A 15695-nucleotide genomic window follows, 5' to 3' on the forward strand; every position below is an offset into this window, starting at 1 on the left:
TTGAAATTTCAATTACCCGAACATCACGCGCAATCAACAGCTCGCCTAGAGATTACCCTCTGCATGATTAATAACCAGCTGAAGCGAGTCGATTCCCAAACATTTCTTCCTGGTGCATCGCGTGATGCTGCGCTGGCTACCCTCAAAAAACAGTTGCCACACCAAATTGCAATTGTTTTTCTTCATTTTTTAGGGAAAATGCTCATGAAAGTCTGGAAACTATTTCATATTGTTTACAATGGAAATAAAATGGCAAAAAGATGCATAAAAATAATGTTTATGTTAGCGTGAAAGCAATTAGATAGCATATTATGGAGCATTATTAGCTAGTAATAATGTGTGATATACTTTTTTATTATATATTTCAGGGTATAAAAGAGGTGTACCCTTAAATTATAATTTTAAGAGCATTTGGGATTCGTTAGCACTTCTTTCGTTGCTGGCCTTAGTTTATTTGCCAAGGCGGCTCTTTGACACAGTAGTTAACCGGGCACATAATAATAATGGAGCACTTCGGGCCCCTCTCCATTCACTGCACAAGATGCAAAAAAGAGTGAAAAAAAAACAGGTAGCTGCATCTCGCCGGCAATTGCAGTCTCCCATTACATTTATTATTTATTAATAACATAATTTATTGTTTCATGGCATTCATGTGAACTTCATGAGCTTACTGTGCCTGCAACTTGTACCTACAAGTGCCTGGGTGGGGGGCAGAGCAGGGCAATGGGGGTGTAAGCTCTGGCTGTCGACTCAAACTGCAGCTTCAGGTTCGATTGCCAAACGGGGCATTAGGTCGTCGCCAATTGTTAGACGAAAAATTGGCGTTACTTTGGCGCTGCGCGACGTTCGCTTCTTGGCAACTTTTGGCCAGGCTCCCTCCTATTGCCGCTTGCGAGTAAATTGCGCAAAAGATTCTTAAAGTTAACGGCCCTTCATAAATTTTGTTATGAAATATGTGCGCGCTGGCTTAATATGCCAGCCAGCTCCCAGTCCAAGCAGCCAACCGGCTGGAAAACTGGCGTCGTCGTCTTTTGTCGCCGACATCGTCGTCGTCTGCTTGGTGTTCAGTTTTCCCTCGAGAAAAGTTCTCAGCTTGGCCGGCATTTTCCCTCATTGTGCAACGGTTGCTGCTGTTGGCTGGCAAGTGGCATGACAATAAAAATTTACGATTGCTTTTATGAATTTACGAGGTTTTTGTGCGGTCTGCCGTGGCGTTGCTCACCGCCAACCCACTGGCCTCCCCCGCCTGTCTTTTGCACGCGCTGTAATTTGACGCTAATGAGTGTCAAAGTTGATAGTTTGATTTTGGCAAATGGCGTAATTGTGCACCACCACGAGCATTCAAGTGTTGGCTGGGCTTACGCCCACTCTTTGCGAGAAAATTTCATTCGTCCAAACACTCTTGTTGAGTGGTTAGCCTAAAGGATATTAGACTGAATATAATAAAGTACAGACTTCTATAACTTGTTTCTGCCAACAGATTTTAATTTATTCGCTGAAAATGGGAACACCTTCATATAAATACTTAATTCTATCGGGAGTATCGATGCTTGCTACTATCGGGTATAAATATACACCGAGAACATATGTATGTAGTTATTGGGTTTATGTGTAACTGGGATTGTTTCCCAAGCTTACCAGGGCCCAAATGTTAGGAAAGGGCTAGGTTCTTCCGTACCAAATTGTTTTAATTTACAATTTAGTATGGAGGTCGGTTAAGGTATCAAAAAGTGAATAATTCTTGATATTTGCTTACTGGACGAGAACGTACATATCAAGTTTGACGTACCAGATTTTTAATCTTCGATCTGCCAAGGATAGCTGTTTTTTCTAGCTTAGTTGACATTTCTCTCGCCTAAACTTATATTTTATTATAATCCCAGAGATATCTCCCTGTACGTCTTGTGATCAGAATGCTGTTCAGTCAATTGTAGACGCTTTCACTGCTACTCAACGCTTAAAATCAAATTTATGACTGGCCAGGAAAGGAGCTAAAGAAAGAAGAGGAAGAGCTTCTCTGCACGGCCTGCTGAACTCTGGCCTGGGCAAAAATTTTCACGCCGCTGCCACATACTGCCAATTTAGTCGGCATTGAGGCACTGCATAATTTCACCTACAGAAGAAATGAAGAACCGTATCTCTGGGCATTGTGGATGCAATGGCCAACATCGGCGTCATTGTCGGAGGCACGCACGCAACTTTCATTGAATTAAACCCTAAAAATATGAAGCTTATCACAAATCAGGCAGCAATGGGACTTCATCACCTACTTTAAATGTTGGCTACCGCATGAATCGCGACTCGGGTTGACCTAAATACGGCATGGCCGGGGCGCGTGGCCAAAGAGGTGTGGTGGAAGGGGTATGTCCAAACCGCGGCCGACAGTCGAAGATGAACTAAAAATGCAATATACAAAATATGTGCCGCCACAGCCGCCAAAAACAATTTACCAATTTATGCTGAACTGCGGTTCGATGTTGAATCCTTTAAAGCAACACGATCACGGTTCCAGCAGCTCTTCTCATGCGCATGTGCATCCTCAACAGAGTGCAGGTCCCAGACAAGATATTCGCCGCGAGACGACTTCACTGACTTGGCAAATCACTAAATTTATATGTTTTCTGATTCAAAATATTTATTGCCAAACCGCACACAAATCCCAAGCAACTGCAACTTGCAAGTGGCCCCAAAAAAGGGCAGCGGCAAATCCAAGTGTTCCGCTCAAATTGACTGAAAAATGGGAGGAGGACATTAAAATTTACCAAATGTATTTATTACGGCACCAAAATACAACAACAGCCCGAAACTGATGCGTCGACCGCAGCCCACATACTGTACTGTGAAATCCAGCCGAAGACTAACTCTTTCCCTCTGACTCCCAGACTCAATCACAGTCGCAGTCGCAGTCTGGAGAGTCGGCACTTGGCGGCGGCATGTTTGCAGATTGATTTGCTGCGCCCGCAGATACCCCGAAGATACCCCAAGCCAAACACTTGCCAGAAACAGCAAACAAAGATGCTGAAATCAATTGTAAGGTGAAAAAAGGCATTTAGTGTGAGCATCAGCCATCAGACGTACACTCGAAAAACTGCACGTGAGCTATGTCATAACAAAAAAAAATATTTGTTTTTAAATATTTAATTCAAAATAGTATTTGTGCAGATTAGAAAATGTATACGTAAATCCTGTAGGACTGATTTAGTGACATGAGCGATGGAGGAAATACAATGGGAATGTGTGATATTTTTTCAAAAGTTCTTGTGCCTGGTAACGCACATCCTCAATTGAAATTGCAGTATAAAATATTGCATTTGCCTGCCCCACAACAGGCCTTGCCAACTTCGAACTTCGAGGCTTGACACACAATTAACTTGTTTTTTTGGGTCAAGTTCAAAAGAATCGTAGTTATATCGTTATAAGCTAAGTTTGTTTGGTTATAATTAATTCGCTCTAGCATTGTTTATTTTTATTCGCCTTACGTAAAAATTAGATTATATATTCTTCACACTTTTCGGCAATAGCTAGTTGGAATTCCCATTTGTTTGAATATTTTTAATATTCTAAAACCTACTGGACAAACTACAATGTATAAAGCAAGGCTGTTATTGTTTCTAATACAACTCCTGTCACTACTGCCATGGAGGGCAAATGCTGAATGCTGTCCTACGGGTAAAGCTTATTATAGGATGAAACCGAATCTGCGTAAGCATTGTTCGGATTTCCCTGGAGGCAGTTTGGATTCAGATGGGAGCCTACGTGACTGCGTGTCTGATCTCTGTGGTGGTTTAAGAAAGCCAACGCCGTGTTGCGGAATAGGAATATGCAATATTTTCTGCTGCAATTGTGATCAGGGATGTTGGAGCAAACGGTGGAGAGTTCAACGAGAATTTTATTCAAAATATGGCGAATTCATAGAGATCAAATGAAAAGAAATATGTAAAATGAGAAATATAATTTGTACGCATTTCTATACCGTTTACCAAAGATACTGAATTCAATTGTAAGGTAAAAAAAGGCATTTAGTGTGAGCATCGGCCATCAGACGTACACTCGAAAAAATTCACTTGAACTATTCCATAACAGAAAATAATATTAAAATTTAAATATATAATTCAGAAAAGTATATGTGCAGATCAGAAAATTTTTACGTAAATTCTGCAGGACTGATTTGGTGACATGAGCGATTGTGGACTAAGTATGTGATTATTTTTACAAAAATTCTTGTGTCAATTGAAATTGCAGTAAAAAATATTGCATTTGCCTGCCCCACAACAGGCCATGCCAACTTTAAACCTTGAGGCTTGATACGCAACTAGTTTGTTTTTGTGTAAAGCTCAAAAGAATTGTTTCGTTTATTTGCCTTACGTAACTTATTTTTTTTTTTTTTTTAACATAATTATTATTTATTTTATTTAAAATCTGCCCCCTTTTTGGGCAATAATTAAATGTTTTCTTTGACCTATGGCAGTTATGTATTGCGTGTATCTTATGAGATTATATTTTCTTCACACTTTTCAGCAATAGCTAGTTAGATTTCCTTTTTGTTTGAATAATTTTAATATTTTAAAACCTACTGGACAAACTACAATGCATAAAGCAAGGGTGTTATTTTTCCTAATACAACTCCTGTCACTACTGCCATGGAGGGCAAATGCTGAATGCTGTCGATATAGTGTAGCTCATTATTTGTTAAAATCCAATTCGCGTAAGGATTGTGGGGATTTCCCTGGAGGCAAGCATTCACAATTTCAGGGCCCACGAAAATGCGAATCTGAACTCTGTGGTGGTTTAAGAAAGCCAACGCCTTGTTGCGGGGTAGAAAGATGCAACATTTTCTGCTGCAATTGTGATCGGGGATGTTGGAAAGGACTGTGGAGACTTGAAATAGATTTTGAATTAAAATATGCCAAATACATAGAATTGTGAAATATGAGAAATAAAATTTGTACACATTTTTATAGCGTTTATTAGCTTTTCAAATAGTGCTTCAAACAAAGATGCTGAAAGCAATTGTATGGTAAAAAATGAATTTACTGTGAGCATCAGTTTGTGCAGTCTGTAGCGAGTTCGAACCCTACCGAGGAAACTATTTTTTTTTTTGGGTGGTGTGGCTGTTGAGTAGAGGCGAGAGCAAGTTATGCGGTCAGTTGCGAGTTCGAATCCTGCCAAGGGAACTTTTTTTTTATTAATTTTATTTATCTTTATTACTACTTAAGCAAACGAGCGCGTAGCGCGAGCTGCATTTGGTGTTGGAAGAAGAGGGTTCAGGGTATCCCCTAGTCGGAAGCTCCGGACTAGAACCTCTTACTTATTAAAAATATAGCTGTGCCGGGCAAAGCCGGGAAATCCCAGTTGTTATTTTACGTTAAATTGACACTTAAATAGGTTTTATACAATTATGCTTATCGTTTAGATTTTGTTCAGTGTAGTAGCTATGAGTTCCTGGCCAAGACGAACTCACAGCGCGCTACAAGTGGTCGCTTAGACAATTTGGCATACAACTAGATTCAAGCCAAAGCCGAGGATCGAAATTTATTTCGATGCCCTGCAGCTGAATTATTTAAACCGACGAATTCAATTAGAGACAGTGACTTGGTTTTTGCGCGATAATCCAATGCAGGATCTGGAGAGTTAGGTGCTGAGGAGATCTTGCGGGAGGTTAAAGTTGGGGCAAGACAAGCTAAACGCGTTCGTTGAATTTGCGTTGGCGCTGAGGGCGAGTCTGAGCTGCGGGTGCGGCCTCAACGGCATCACGCAGATCTTTTGAGGAGGCGTCGATCGAAACAAGTGGAACTTTTCTTCTTATGCATTTTTTTTTAATTTTTGATTTCTTCTTCTTTCACCTTTGCCGCAGCCTCTGTAAGCTACAGGATGCGCGCTTTAATGTTTTGTTAGTTCTTTTAATTTGATTTAATTATATGCGCGGGCAGCGAAACTCCCTTTCAGTCGTCTGCGGGGGGCGTATTTATTGAGGCAATGCCCACTTTTCGCTGCCACAATATTTCCACCTCCTAAATGTGACGTATTTTGGGTACGGCTCGCTGTTGAAAAATCATCGCTTTCAACTTTTATATTATTGTGTGTGATCACTTTTTTCGTTGTTAGAGCTCGCATTGTTGCTTTGTTGTTTGATCTTAGGAGTGGCTTGTTAAATTTCACTTGCATGTCAAGGCAGAGCTTTTTGTGTAGTTTGAATTTTAGTGTGAGGTGTTGGGCGTCGATTTATGCGCTTTTCACTTGTCTGCCTTTTAGGGAGGAGCAACTTTTAGAAGAGAAATCGCTTCGAGAGTAAAATTCAAATGCCAATGTTTGAGTGGGAGATTGCATAATGTGGGCATATTCTTGAGATTGTTTTATAAAATAGTCGCTGGTAAAGTATTTCGTGAGCTTTGAAACACAAGCCAGTCTAGAAGACCAAACACAAATAATTAATTCAGAAATTTCTGTACTAACTTGACAAACTGTTTCATATGGGCATATTTGTGAACAAACCCCATAAAAGGTTGGTTGCAAAATAAATATGTAGCAGGCAAAAGCAGACATCTCCGTCCCCCTAAGTAAATCCAACTCCATCTGCTCGTCTCTGAGAGGTTATAAATTGGTGTACAAGTTGTATGCACGCAGATTTATTCACGATATAGCGATGTCTTTGGTGGACATCCAATAGGACTATGTGATAATTTTTCAAAAATTCTTATGCCACATCCCCAATTAACATCGCAGTAAAAAATATTGCATTCCGCTGCCCCCCAACAGGTCTTGACAACCTTTAAGCCTTGATACGCTTGATACGCAATTAGCTTGTTTTTTTTTGTGTCAAGTTTAATGGAACTGTAGTTATATCGGGGTCTCGTACATAAGTTAAGTTTGTTTTCCTATAATTCATTCGCTTCAGCATTGTTTATATTTATTCGCCTTACGTAACAAATTAGATTGTATTTTCTTCACACTTTTCGTCAATAGCTAGTTGGAATTCCCTTTTGTTTGAATAATTATAATATTCTAAAACATACTGGACAAACTACAATGTATAAGGCAATGCTGTCATTGTTTCTAATACTACTCCTGTCACTACTGCCATGGAGGGCAAATGCTGAATGCTGTGCTAAGGTTGATGTTATTTATATGAAGAACCCAAATCTGAATTACAAATGTTCGGATTTCCCTGGAGGCGGTTTACTTAACTTTTGGGATAAACGTACTTGCGTATCTAAACTCTGTGGTGGCTTAAGAAAGCCAACGCCCTGTTGCGGGGTAGGGAAATGCAATATTTTCTGCTGCAATTGTAATCGGGGATGTTGGAAAGGAGAGCATAAAGTTAAAAAAGATTTTTGGTCAATATATGGTCAATTCATTAAGTCGGCATGAAAAGAAATATGTAAAATGAGAAATAAACTTTGTACACATTTTTATTTTGCTTATAGGGTATTCAAATAGTGTTTCAAATAAAGACGCTGAAATCAATTGTAAGGTAAAACAAGAAAGAGGCTCTAGTCGGGAGTTCCCGACTAGTGGATACCCTGAACCCTCTTCTACCAACACCAACTGCAGCTCGCGCTACGCAATCCTTTGCTTTCGAAGTAATAAAAATAAATTTAAAAAAAAAGTCCCCTCTGTGGGGGTTCGACCTCGTAACAGGCCACACAACTTGCCACCGCCTCTATTCAACAGCCACACCAATAACTGGGTATTAATGAGAAAAAAACGGATTAAAATAGCAGCACAGAAAACAATACAATCGCAATTGCAATGCTGTTAACCGAATTCAATAAAGACGCGCATGAATGTGTGTGTGTACATGTATACAGAATTTCTTCAATTTGCACTTGCTGCCCCAAACTCGTGGCCAGCCAAAATACGTTTTCTTTAATAACTTTTATGTTCCTCAACCGATTGTGCTATAAAACATTTGTCAAAAAGTTAGTTGCATTTAAATTGTGGCTTATATGGGTGGGCAACATAAATTGGTTTATTTACTTGATTTATAGCTATGATGTAGAAGCGAGGAGAGGGTGATAGCTATAAAATGAAAGATGCTTGATATATATATATATATATTGTTTTAGAAGCTAGTTCTTATAAATTACGAGAGTTGTTCAAAAAACAGGTTCTCGATATCGGTCAAGTTATCAAGTGTTGGAAACAAACTTGTACCGCGCGGGCACTAGGAAGACCTATTATACATTCCAATTTTCAAGTCTCTAGCTGTTACAGGCTCTGAGCTCCATCCGTTCATACACGGACAGACAGACGGACATGGCTAAATCGACTTGGCTATTGATGCTGATGAAGAATATATATACTTTATGGAGACGGAGATGCTTCTTCTGCCTGTTACACACATTTGCACAAATACATTATACCCATTTTTCCCATTTTTAATGGCTTCAGGGTATAAAAAGGCATTTAGTGTGAGCATCAGCCATCAAACGTACACGTTATAACCGGAAAAATTATTTAATTTTAAATATATAATTCGGAAAACAATATGTGCTGCAGATAATAAATATGAGAATTATACAAAATTGTGTAAAACTAATCCAAGTGATGATTGATCCAATGATTTTTATGGGTGATAAACAAAGACTGCGGAAAACGTGTTAGAGGAGTAAGATCAGAAAATATATACGTAAATCCTGCAGGACTGATTTGGTGGACATCCTAGGTCGAAGTTTTTTTAAATCAAAAATTCTTGTGCATGTAAATTGCAGTATAAAACATTTAATTTGCCTGCACAACAACAGGCCTTGACAACCTTTAACCCTTCAGGCTTGATCGCAATTAGCTTGTTTTTTTGTGTCAAGCTCAATAGAATTGTAGTTATGCCGGGGTCTCGTACATAAGTTAAGTTTGTTTTCCTATAATTCATTCGCTTCAGCATTGTTTATATTTATTTGCCTTACGTAACAAATTAGATTGTATTTTCTTCACACTTTTCGGCAATAGCTAGTTGGAATTCCCTTTTGTTTGAATAATTATAATATTCTAAAACCTACTGGACAAACTACAATGTATAAGGCAATGCTGTCATTGTTTCTAATACTACTCCTGTCACTACTGCCATGGAGGGCAAATGCTGAATGCTGTGCTAAGGTTGAAATTTTTTATAAGATGAAACCGAGTCTGCAAGCGAAATGTTCGGATTTCGCTGGTGGCAGTGCACTTCGATTTTGGCATAAACATGATTGCGTATCTAAACTCTGTGGTGGCTTACGAGAGGCAACGCCCTGTTGCGGGATAGAAAAATGCAATATTTTCTGCTGCAATTGTGATCGGGGATGTTGGCCAAGAGGGGAAACAATTAAGGCAGATTTTTGGTCAATATATGGCAAACTCATAACAAAGTTGGTATGAAAAGAAATATGTAAAATGAGAAATAAAGTTTGTACACCAGAAATAAAGTTTCTATACCGTTTATTGGGTGTTCAAATATTGTTTCAAACAAAGATGCTGGAATCAATTGTAAGGTATAACAGGTAAGAGGATACCCTGAACCCTCTTCTACTAACACAAAATGCAACTGGCGCTACTGGCTCGTTTGCTATAGCAGTAAAAAATAAATTAAAAACAAGTAAGAGGGTTTAGTAGTAATAAAATAAAATTAGAAGAAGTTCCCTCGGTAGGATTCGAACTCGTAACAGACCACACTACTTGCCGCCTAACTATGTCATAACAGAAAATAATATTTAATCTTATTCAAAATTGTGTAAAACTAATCCAAATGATGACTGACGTCATTACCCTTATTTTTGCCGATGGAAAACAAAGACTGTGGTAAAGGTGTTGGAGGAGTAAGATCAGAAAACGGATACGTAAATCCTGTAGGACCGATTTGGTGGCATGAGCGATGGTGGAAATCCAATGGGACTGTGTGATATTTTTTCAAAAATTCGTGTGCCAGGTTCCACACATCTCCAATTCAAATTGCAGTACAAATTATTGCATTTGCCTGCCCCACAACAGGCATTGGCAACTTTAAACCTTGAGGCTTTATTCACAACTAGTTTGTTTTTTTTTCCTGTCAAGTTCAAAAGAATCGTAGTTATAACGTTATAAGTTAAGTTTGTTTGCTTATAATTAATTCGCTTCAGCATTGTTTATTTTTATTCGTCTTACGTAAAAATAAGATTATATATTCTTCACACTTTTCGGCAATAGCTAGTTGGCATTTCCTTTTGTTTGAACATTTTTAATATTCTAAAACCTACTGGACAAACTACAATGTACAATGCATGGCTGTTATTGTTTCTAATACAATTCCTGTCACTACTGCCATGGAGGGCAACTGCTGAATGCTGTAATAGGGTTGACGTTTTTTATAAGATGAAACCGAATCTGCAAGCGAATTGTACGGATTTCCCTGGAGGCAGTGTACTTCAATTTTGGCACAAACATGATTGCGTATCTAAGCTCTGTGGTGGTTTAAGAGCGGCAACGCCCTGTTGCGGGATAGGAAAATGCAATATTTTCTGCTGCAATTGTGATCAGGGATGTTGGAAAAGAGGAGAAACAATTAAGACAGATTTTTGGTCAATATATGGTCATATCATATTAAAGTCGATTTGAAAAGAAACATGAAAAATGAGAAATAAAATTGTACACATTTTTATACCTTTTATTAGGTATTCAAATAGTGTTTCAAACATCGATTTTTTCAACATCGAACCCCCGCTAAACGCCGAATGAATGCATAAGATTTATAATGTTGAAACAAAGATTTTTATAAAGTAATGTCGTTAATTGAACAAATTAATTGAACGGTAAAGCTAAACTTCGTGATGCATCATATAAATAAAATTTAAATTATTAACACTTGAAATGCAGTAAACATTCAAATATCTACCTTTAAAATCACAACGGAATTAAAAAAAAAAATTAAGAGAAATTTAACACAGGCGGGCGAATCGAAATAGCTGATCGCGTTAAACCTTTTAGTGTGATAATAATTTCTTTACTTTTGTTGGGCACACTGACGGCGTGAACTGCTGATCTATGAAATATAAATCCGTATTAGGAATCCCACTTCAGTTCTAGTGCAACTATATAAAAGGGACCGAAGGATGCACATCCAGTCCTGTGAAATTTATATATTCTTAGTCGGTCAACTTTCATTCTTTTTATTCGATCTGTCTGTATGCAAACATTTTAGAAAAAAGGATTAATTTGTTTTTAATTAGTGGCTAACCATAAGTTCACAGAAGCGATAAGTATATAGGTTTTTATGCTAAATTCTGCAGGCAGATTAACTACTATTATACACATATCCATAAATAAATAAATAGCATTCAGGGCTTTGGTCAATACACACTTTTTAAATTAATCACTGCAAATTTCATAAGGATCGGATTACAAATACTCATACAGAGTAATCACAATATACAGGTTTCCAGGTTAAGTTTAAGTTTTCTCCTGTAATCAAGATATATATTTCAGCATTTTCCAAATATGGTTCTAGAACAACACTCTTAACCTTTGAATGGGACCACTAAGCTCATCACGAATGAGCGGCAAAATGATTTATTAACAGCATAAAGTGATCAGCCTCCGATAGTATAACAGATGCAGTAGACAAGTGTAGTTCGGCCGCCCTGCCCCCCACATACACAGCCGTCGACTGGCACTCCCGTCTGCGACGCATATGGGCCACATACCAGAAAAGGCCACTAAACCGCATAACTGTCCATGTCGTTCAGTATCTGAAACGAAAACCCAATTGACGATGACGACGACAGGTGATTAATTGTTTCAGGCGCGTAGACGTTACTTAACGCTGACTCCAAATGAGACTCAAACTCAGAGATTCGTGATGTCAAAGACTGAGTTGTATGTGAGTGCGAGTGGCCATATATGGGGATATATTTGCGGCCAAGTGTCGAGGCGAGGGAGAACAAAGCAAGTTGCATGGCTCATGAATGAATAGCTGAATAGTTGAGTAGTTGAATAGTTGGCCAAATGACTGAATGATACAAGCACCTGAAATTCAAAACAAAACAAAGCCCAACACGACGACAAAACAAAAAACTACAACAAACCTCGTGCGCAATGACAGCAGTTGAAGTCATGTTTTTCTTTTTTTGTATTTTGTTTTTTATTTTTATTTTTTGGAATCGAGTGCTTAAGCGATCTTGGGTTACACTTTGCTTCCATTTCATTTGGCTTGGCGTGCGTCGTGGCTCAACCGAAACCCGGCCCAGCCCGAACCCCAGCCCCCGCCCAACCGATCGACCAACTCACTCGGCTTTGTGCTGGTGTCTGACTCGATGGCGTATGATCCACTGATTGCTTGATTATTATTTTGATTAATTAGCTTAGATTTGGCTAGTTCAAACTGTGCGGCCCACGCCTAAGGCCAAGATCAGTGCTTGGTGTTCGGCCGAGTGTGGCTCTGCTATTGTCTGGGTTTTTGGCTCATTGGCTCAGGTTCATGCGTTTGCCAATGATTGATTGAAGTTTTCGTTGATAACAGCTTACAATTGAGAAATTATTTACATGAGCTATAATTAAACCTGTTTGTTGTTCCCTGTCATTTGATGTGTGTTCAGTAGTGTACAGTACCTCGCTGTCTCCATCTTCACCTCAATCTCTATCCCCCTCTCTCTGTCCAGGTCTCGATCTTGGTCTGGTTTATTGAACTGTCTGCCGAGTGTGGGCTTTATGGCCAATAGAGCCATTGGCAAGTGATGCTACCTATGTAAACATAATAAGGAAATTGCTTTAGGCTCTGTCAGATGCTCTAAGTTGATAAGTCATTTTCGAGGCACATGCCTGAGGTGCGGTACACAAGCTGGAATCAGGTTATCAAAGAACAGCGTCCTTTAATCTAAAAACATTAAGCTCTTTATCCTGGCTGAATGACGTATAAGTTAGAAAGGAGTTGTATGTTTAAATTGAAGAATTATCCTGACAATATTATATACGCTATACAGCGAGAATTAAAGGAGATAAACTTATGAAACGATATTTCTGTTTTTTGCCAGTTCAAAAACTTGAACTAACTGCTGGTATATCCGAATGAGCAGCCAATAAGGATGAGCAAAAACTGATAATTTGAGTGAATTCGAGGTGTTTTTGGCAGTTGGCTAATAACCAATTTGCTGTCATTGGATATGTGTCAACTGTGTATCAAACTGGCTATCATTGGGTTCATCCATATAGCCAGTACTAAGTCACGCTCCATTAGAAAGCTGAGTGCCAAAAAAAAGAAATAAATAAATAAAATAAGAAAATCCCAATAAGCTGTTGCGGGCGCCCATTGATCGTTTGATCGTTTGTGTGGCCCAGCGGTGCGAGTTGTTGGTTGTTGTGCGATTGCTGCTGGTTGTTTGCGGGATGCGTGTCTGGCCGTTGAGCTTCTGCCGCTGATTCGCGCTCGCTGCCAGGCGACACGACTCGGTGGCGGGCATTGTCCAGCGGAGCTTAGCGCATGCCTTCACTTGCCGAGGCAGCCTCGACGCCATTTGGGGACAAGAAGCGAAACATGCAAAGTGACAACGACGACTCGGCCATATTTGGCCAAATTCAAATGCCATTAACACGTACGCCATTTGTCGGGTAATGGGCATTTGGGTATGTAGGGGGGCGGTGGTGCGGAGGGCCACTCGGGTTGCAATCGATGCTTGTGGGTTCATTTGTCCACTTTCTGTTGGCTATTTCCGTGTTCGTTTGTGTCAAAGCCGCTGCACGCATTTCCCCCAATTCGACATTTAACACTTGTAAATTTCTTGGCCAGCAGCGTCGCATTTATGGAAAGGCCGCGGATTTGTAACCTTTTTTTTGTTTCTTTTGGGTTTTCTGGTTTCTTTCGCTGGCGGCGAATCGTGTTTTTCGGCCTGGCATTGGGCTCGCATGGTAACCTGTCGTGATTCTTGTTTTAATTTGCTTTGACTTGTGCGCCTTTTTGGGCTGCCGTCCCCGGCTTGTATTTGCCTTTTTATTTTACTTCTTCTGGCTTTTCTCTTATTGGCGACATTGGCAGTTATTAGGCCTAAATGCAGAGGGTTTCCATTTGCCGGGTTGTTTGCCTCATTAGCGGCCTTTTTGTTCGGCTTGTGACTCGTCGTCTAATTTGCCTGGTCTGGCAATTATCGTTAGCACTTCGAAGGGAGAAACAACTACATTGTCCTCAGGCTAGCAGCAACTGTGGCCGAGATCTAGCTTAAACTGATTTAAACATGCCAAATCTTGTACGCAGACATAAATTTACAAACTTATCTCGGTGCGCGAATCGTGCGCTTGTTTCTATACCCTGTACCCTGTACACGTACAAAGATAAAATACACACAAAATTTGGAGTGTAAGCTCTCAAATTTTATTTTCTACAGATCTTTAAAATCGAATCTTAAAGACATGCCTTCTATATTCGGTATGCATGCAGGCTATTATGTATTAGTCCTGAATATTTCGCAATTTCACGAAGAGGAGAAACAAGTAGCTCACGGATTTGCGTCTGTTTGTTTTGTTTTCCGAAAGATGTGGTTTTGGCTTAACTGTGGGCACAGGGTATCTGCCAGTCTTTCATTTTCGACTGGTGGCCTTTTTACTTGCTTTATTTTGGTGTACTTTTTGCCTGATTTTTTGGCATAGATTGAAGCGTTGCCACAGCCGTCGCCACCACCGCCGCCGCCGCCGCTGACAACGCTGACAAGTGTTAATTGAATTCATGTCTCTGGTAATCATAATAATAATAACAATATCATGTTATGCTGGAGCGTTGAAGTGCCTCAAGACAACGGCGACGACGACGATGACGTGCGCTGCGAGCTTTTGATGTTGTTAACCCAAACTGCCGCGGCCGTCCGTTCGTCGTATCTGTCGTTTATGTCCGTCTCGTTCGCTGGCTGACTGCCTGGCAGTACCGACGCCGCCGTCGCAGTCGCCGTCGGCGTCGGCGTCGTAGTCGCCGCTGTTGCCATCGTTATAAATTACTCAATTAATGTCAGCGTTTATGTCAGCGGCAGCACCCAAAGTACCTCCACAGCACCACCAGAGCACCATCTGATCACCACCAGAGCACCACCAGAGCACCACCGGGGCACCACCGGGGCAACTGCAGAGCAAAGGCAGATAGGAACATGGTATTATGCAGATAGTCCAGCAAAGATAGATATGACATGGGAGGACATGATAATGGGGCATGTTTAGTGGCTTTCGTTGTCGTCGGTGGCGGCTGTTTAATTAAAAATTTTTGCCAGGCCACAAAAGCTAAATTAACAGCGCACTGAGCATTGAGTAGCGAGCATTGAAGCGCGGGTTCAGGCTTAAACTGCTTACAAGTTGCGCAACTTGACACTTTGCATGTAGGCCCTTTGCAGCGAGTTCATTTCTTAAGTCTTTTGTTTCGCTCAACACAAAAAACGTGCAAATTATGATTTTTTTTCTCCTCCTCTTCTTGTCGTTTTGTGGTTGTAACTGTAACTGAAAGCGAAATGTCAATTTTGTGACGGGATTTCTTTTGTCTTTTGACGCCCTCCATTGGGGGCATCGGCGCCCCCACATGACACGCCTCCCAGAATACACTAACCCGTGCGCTGTAGATGTGTTTGGAAATTGATAAAAAATGAACATACTTAATTGTGTAAGAAATATATTTTATATTGAAGACGAGCAGCGTCTCGAATGTCATCAAATGTCTGGAGCAATTTTAACATATTCTATATTCCAAGTTGAGCTCAAACGAGGCAGCATACTGTATAACA

At 40.0% G+C, this 15695-nt stretch overlaps 2 long non-coding RNA genes across 4 annotated transcripts; one reads left to right on the forward strand and one right to left on the reverse strand.

Annotated features, from left to right (window-relative positions):
- Positions 1–1793: 1793 nt before the first annotated feature.
- Positions 1794–6815, reverse strand: LOC135426321 (uncharacterized). Of its 2 annotated transcripts, none has more exons than XR_010435890.1 (4): positions 6454–6815; positions 2451–3018; positions 2271–2396; positions 1794–2216 (listed from the first exon to the last, which is right to left on the reverse strand). It is a non-coding gene; the product is annotated as an uncharacterized LOC135426321 (long non-coding RNA). The 2 variants fall into 2 exon arrangements; XR_010435891.1 differs by lacking the exon at positions 6454–6815 and adding an exon at positions 3277–3353.
- Positions 2969–4123, forward strand: LOC135426320 (uncharacterized). 2 transcript variants are annotated; one of them, XR_010435888.1, is made up of 2 exons: positions 2969–3094; positions 3152–4123. It is a non-coding gene; the product is annotated as an uncharacterized LOC135426320 (long non-coding RNA). The 2 variants fall into 2 exon arrangements; XR_010435889.1 differs by having other exon boundaries at positions 2991–3094; positions 3163–4123.
- Positions 6816–15695: the final 8880 nt, after the last annotated feature.

This window comes from Drosophila montana, unplaced genomic scaffold (assembly GCF_035044405.1).
Source record: "Drosophila montana isolate Dmon_TW-CO22-7 unplaced genomic scaffold, ASM3504440v1 contig_1_1, whole genome shotgun sequence".
NCBI classification, from domain to species: Eukaryota; Metazoa; Arthropoda; class Insecta; order Diptera; family Drosophilidae; genus Drosophila; species Drosophila montana.